The sequence below is a fragment of the Rhyacophila brunnea genome, unplaced genomic scaffold, assembly GCF_057557595.1.
Source record: "Rhyacophila brunnea isolate RB1 unplaced genomic scaffold, BYU_Rbru_1.0 scaffold_12, whole genome shotgun sequence".
Classification (NCBI taxonomy): domain Eukaryota; kingdom Metazoa; phylum Arthropoda; class Insecta; order Trichoptera; family Rhyacophilidae; genus Rhyacophila; species Rhyacophila brunnea.
In genome coordinates this window covers 24,148,498-24,154,360 of record NW_028232774.1, presented here as the reverse complement: position 1 = coordinate 24,154,360, position 5,863 = coordinate 24,148,498, and positions in this window count along the sequence as shown.

Sequence of the window (5,863 nt, the reverse complement as noted above, 5' to 3'; positions counted from 1 at the left end):
ACTGTGTTTAATTGTATATTAACAAAAATATACAATCATTTTAATGTAAAGATAATTTATAATAAAAATATTTAACATGGAACACGTTTTTTTCATTAATACAGTACTTAGTTGCAGGTAACCTGATTTTATTCTTGATGATTTGGTTCAACTTTTTTATGCGAACCATTATTTTCAACAATGAACATAATATAATCAACATACAGATCGTGACTCGCCGATGCAAATCTAAATGACTGTTTATAGGAATATCCACATACGTACCTAGTGGTGGTTCTCTTTCATTCTAAATATACATACCTACCTACTTTCTCATATCGTCGTTTCCATTGCAAAATTGTGTATCTGCAAAATATGCGTTTTTGACATTTTTGTATAATTAAAACAGCAAAAATCGCCTTTACACACATGCAAAATAACTCAATTTACAAAAATTACATTTTCGTTGAAATTATGAAAACCTTTTTTGAATTGATTGAAGTGCCATACATTTTTAAACTGTTTTTATGCTCTCCTGAAAACTTGAGATTTTGCAGATATACAATTTTGCAATGGAAACGACGATATTATACATTATGTACCAAGCAAGTTACTTATAATAATATGATTTTATTAATGGGAAATGAGTAATTTTTCAGAATAAATAATATGATCATCTGAGCTGTTAGTTAATCACATCTAACAAGCTTGCTTGAAAAATTAACTTAATTAATAATAATAATCATTATAGACTTACCATTATCAGTTTTGAACAACGACATACAGCGAGCTTTTTTTACTCACTTCGGGGTTATTTGAATCGCTCCCTGGTATGCGTATACTAACGATATGCATTTGCATCCTTTGTAAAACGAGATTTGTACCGCGACGACGGATGGAACCGAGTCATCCTGGTCACCGAAAAATAGACGCCATAGCTTTCTCAATTTGTACATAGGTGCTACCGCGGAATGGTGGGTATTTAGTTTAATTAATTATTGTATTATCTCGTAATCATTATGTTATTACATAATTTACAATCATTGCTTTATTTATTTGTATAATAATAATAAATAACTCTATAAAATGGCGACTAGTTAAGACGGATAAAATAAATTAAATAGTTCATTAATTTTGATCATGTAATGATGAAGTAGATATATTATGTCTATAATAAAAATATATGACGTGTATTTTTGACATGATAGGGATGTCGGATGGTCCCTACAAACCCTTAAAGTAGAGCCGCCCCTGTACGTTCGTAACTATGAAAAAATGATTGAAGAAATCCAATGCTAAAAGCTCGCATTAATTAAATTGTCATTATTTTTTATTAGATATATTTTTAGCACACTTCATATATATATATAAATATATGTTTTTAATTACCTGTTTTATTCTTATGTAGAGTTCTCTGTCTAAGTTATGTACGTTTCATTGAGGAAAAATTGCCTGCCATTCCATTTTGGATATAAATGTGTTCCTAGTGAAAATAAGGTTGGGAGCCCCTGTACTAAATTTTAACAGCAGCAAGAGAGGTGGTGTTAAAATACGAGGGTGGGTCAATAAGTCCTTAGAAAAGCCAACAGGTGGCGCGACTAGTACTGTAAGCGGTTTGTTTTCATGCAGCGGCACTACCGATTCAGTATGCTGCGAAGTTTCAATCAGATTGGTCGGGTTGTTGTGTGTTTCTCGTACATTTAAAAAAAAAATTTGCTTGTGGAAAATGGAAAAATGGAAAATGGAGAAAATTGAGTTTAGAGCTGTTATTAAACATTTTAATATAAAAGGGTTAACAGCAAAGGAAATAAAAAATGAGTTGGATATAGTTCACGGCATATCTGCTCCTTCACTTGCAACTATTTATAACTGGTTAAATGAATTTAAACGTGGTCGTACATCAACAAAGGATGAACCACGCTCAGGACGTCCTGTAGAGGTGACTACACCAGAAATGATCAATAAAATCCACGATATGGTGTTAAGTGACCGAAGATTAAAGTTGAGTGAGATAATTGAGGTTACAGGGATCTCAAAAGGTAGCGTCATTTCTATTTTACATGACAAATTGGGCATGAAAAATATTTCTGCAAGATGGGTGCCGCGTTTGCTCACAGTCGACAATAAACGCAATAGGGTGGTGGCCTCTAAAGCCCTGTTGTCGCTCATGCAACGCAATCCGGATGAATTTTTTCATCGCTTTGTGACTGTAGATGAAACATGGATACACCACTATACTCCCGAGACGAAAGAACAGTCAAAGCAGTGGATTGCGAAGGCAAACCATGTCCAAAGAAGGCGAAAACCGTGAAATCAGCTGGTAAGATTATGGCTACTGTATTTTGGGATGCACGTGAAATTATTTTCGTTGACTATTTGGAAAAAGGAAAAACAATAACAGGGGATTATTATGCATCTTTATTGGACCAGCTAAAAAACAAAATTGAAGAAAAACGGCCTCATTTAAACAGGAAAAAAATCCTCTTTCATCAGGACAATGCCCGTGTTCACACATGTTTACGATCAATGGCTAAAATTGAAGAATTGAAGTTCGAATTGGTCGACCACCCACCGTATTCGCCAGATTTAGCCCCCAGTGACTTTTTCCTTTTCCCAAACTTAAAAAAATGGCTAAGTGGACAACGTTTTTTTTCAAATGAAGAAGTCATCGATCGGACAAATGCTTATTTTGAGGACCTTCCGAAAACTTATTTTTCTGACGGTTTAAAAAAAATTGAGAAACGTCTTACCAAGTGTATTGAGCTCCAAGGAGATTATGTTGAGAAATAAAAAAAAAATACAAAAATAAAAACTGTTTTAATGCTTTTTTCTAAGGAATTATTGACCCACCCTCGTATAGCATATATTGCAACAATTACAAACATCTTATTCTAATTGTTACAATAAGTGCTAATACTTTGATACAAACCTACCCTAAGTTTGATAATATTTATCACTTTAGCGGTCGATAAGTATAGAATAGACCCATTGATCTAGAGCAATGATACTCAACCTTTTTTTTCTTCGGGCCAAATACATATATTTGTAAAGGAACGGCGGGCCGCATCACTACTGGTGTGATGAAAAAGATCATGAAACCCCCCCTTTTTTACAAAACATTTTTGAGATTTTAAAAATTATGCGTGTTTTTTAAATTAATCGTGTGCAATAGCAACACTCTTATACCAGATCTGATGTGGACCATAATGACAATCCTCTTCAGGTGTCACTATCTGTGCGTCAAAGTCGAAACGAATCTCAAGATATACGAAATTCCTGATAATAAATGTGTTTCGGGCCGCACATGAAAGCTTAAAGGGCCGCAGGTTGAGTATCGCTGATCTAGAGACAAGCATTCTAACCTCGATAATAACAGGTTATAATATCAAAATAGAAGTTCTACGACTTATTATACTTATTACCTCTTCGTAAATCAAGTAACAAAATTTGTTGTCATAATAAAAATGTCTTTATTACATTTACATTTTCAAGTTTAATTCCTAAAAATAATATGAATTAGCTAGGTGTTGTCATTGCAGAAAGGTAATTTTATTATTATATTTATGGAAATCATTATGGCACATTGTCAAATTAAAATAAACATATAAATAGCATTGAAATTGGGTAGATATTAATGGTACATAATATAATTATGATAATGTAAATTCTGTAACTTCTCATGAAATTGAATTGCATCAAGTTTCTCAATTAATATTTATTTTCAATTTTCAGGATTGCCAACTTTACAAAGTTGATAATATATTATTATAAATTCTAATAGAGAATGTTTACTGTCTGATCAGTCTCCGTTTCAGTTGAGTTGTCAGTTTAACTGACATGTAAATGCAAAACTGAAGCGCCCGACTGAAACCGAGAAGGAGACGAGACAGGATGGATTTTCCATCAGTTATAGTACCCGTTTTTAGTGTTGCCAGTTTGACGTGTAAATTACTATGTTGTCGTATTTTTCATACTACTTTTCTAATTTTGATTCAAATATTATTTCTTCAAATATAGATAGGTACTGTATTATACCAACCAATGTGTTTATAAAATTATTATAAGAATAATATTCATTTTTAGTGGATAACTGAACTGTCAACTGAGACTGAATGGAAAACTAAACTGATCATCTAAATACACCGCCATTTCAAAACTGAACCGACCAAAACGGACAACAGAACTGACATCTAAAAGGACCTTTACAATAAGTTTTTGACACTACAATCAGATTTATGAATAACAGATGGACCTCTGACTCACTGTCTACTGGCCTCCAGTAACCAGAAAGTGTTGCTGATTGCCATAACCGTCTATGTAAACACCGATTTCCTTTCTTCTACCTCCTGGTAGTGCGTAAGGGACCTAATGACCTTTATACAAATATTGATACATGTTGTTTAGTATACGGCCTGAGTGGACAGCTTTTGGCGGAGCGTCGAGCGGCGTGCGCAACTCAAATGTATAACCGTGTGTGAAAATGTTCGTAGACAATGTCTTTTTTAGGTTATACAGCTATACGTTTGAGCTGCAAACGTCCCACCAAACGCTGATAAGTAAAATTCAATGATATTATTACCATATAATATAAGCACTGTGACACAATTTTTTTGTGATTAATGATGTGATGATTAAATTTAGATTAATGCAGTTATTATATTATTATTATAAAGTTTCGCATACAATTTCAATAGGTATCAATTTAGCAAGCAAGTCAGAATAAAATTATGCATCATTAGACGGTACAACTGTAGCTTTTCTTTTTTCCAACTCTTTCCCATAAGCCATCATGTCGTTTAATGCGTCAGACACTTCCGTATCTACTAAACTTTGATGGGCCAACATAGCCTCGACGACTCTAACCACTAATTTCTCCCTCACCAATTCCAAATGAGAATCCGAATCAATATCTTTGCTCTCAGTATCTTCTAGCATCTTCTTGACTCTCTCCTTCGCTTTGTTACGTTGGTTCCTCCATTGGTAATTGATCCGACGTTTCCAGAAGTTGTCTAACAGATAGATTCCGTGTTCTCTAAATAATCTTTCACTGGTGTATGTCACATCGAATAATGCGAAAATCACCCCGTCAAATGACCGAATTGGGTCCACTGTTGCGGTGGGCACTGCTATCGTCGGTGCTGGAGGAAAGGTAAAATCTTCGACATCGAGCCCTTCCTCTGCGCGTCTTTTAAGGAGAATACGCTTATATGAATCATACAAAACATCAAAAGAACGTTGTGCCAATGTCTCGTTGTAAATCCGGCGATCATCACTAGCGGGTGATGGTGGAGTTTCTTCATCTTCACTCATAATATCTGTATCGCTGTCGTAGTCATCCACCACAGATTCCTCTTCATCTTCTATCGTCTCGCTGGACTCGTGCGACTCTTTGTCTGATTTAGACTTGTATCGAATCATTCCGACCATTTCTAAAGCGGCCATGCGCCCGTTCAGCAACTGCTTGCAGAATAATGATTTCATTTTACTGTGTAGCTGCTTTCGTCTTGTAAGTCTAGACTTCATGCGGCACATTTTTTTTATAACTGTCTTCTTTTCCCGCTTTTTTTTAAATCAATATTTTTAAAAATATTCTATGTTGCCTTCGGTCTGTTCAAAAAATGAACAATTCTAAATAATTGTAATTGTATAAAGAAGGTTCAATTCCAATTTTCCATGCAAACTGTTAATTCGTTTATAAAACCTTTTTTCCACTAGGTATATGATAAGATATTTCAAGCTATTTTGAGTATTTAGTGCCCTTCTAATTCTTGTTATTAAAATAAATGTTTATATTGATATTTAAATGTGTGGAAAGTGATTTTCTGAAGAAAGAAGTCAGATCAGAACACCTGAAAATAATAAAATCATTCATAATAATATATAA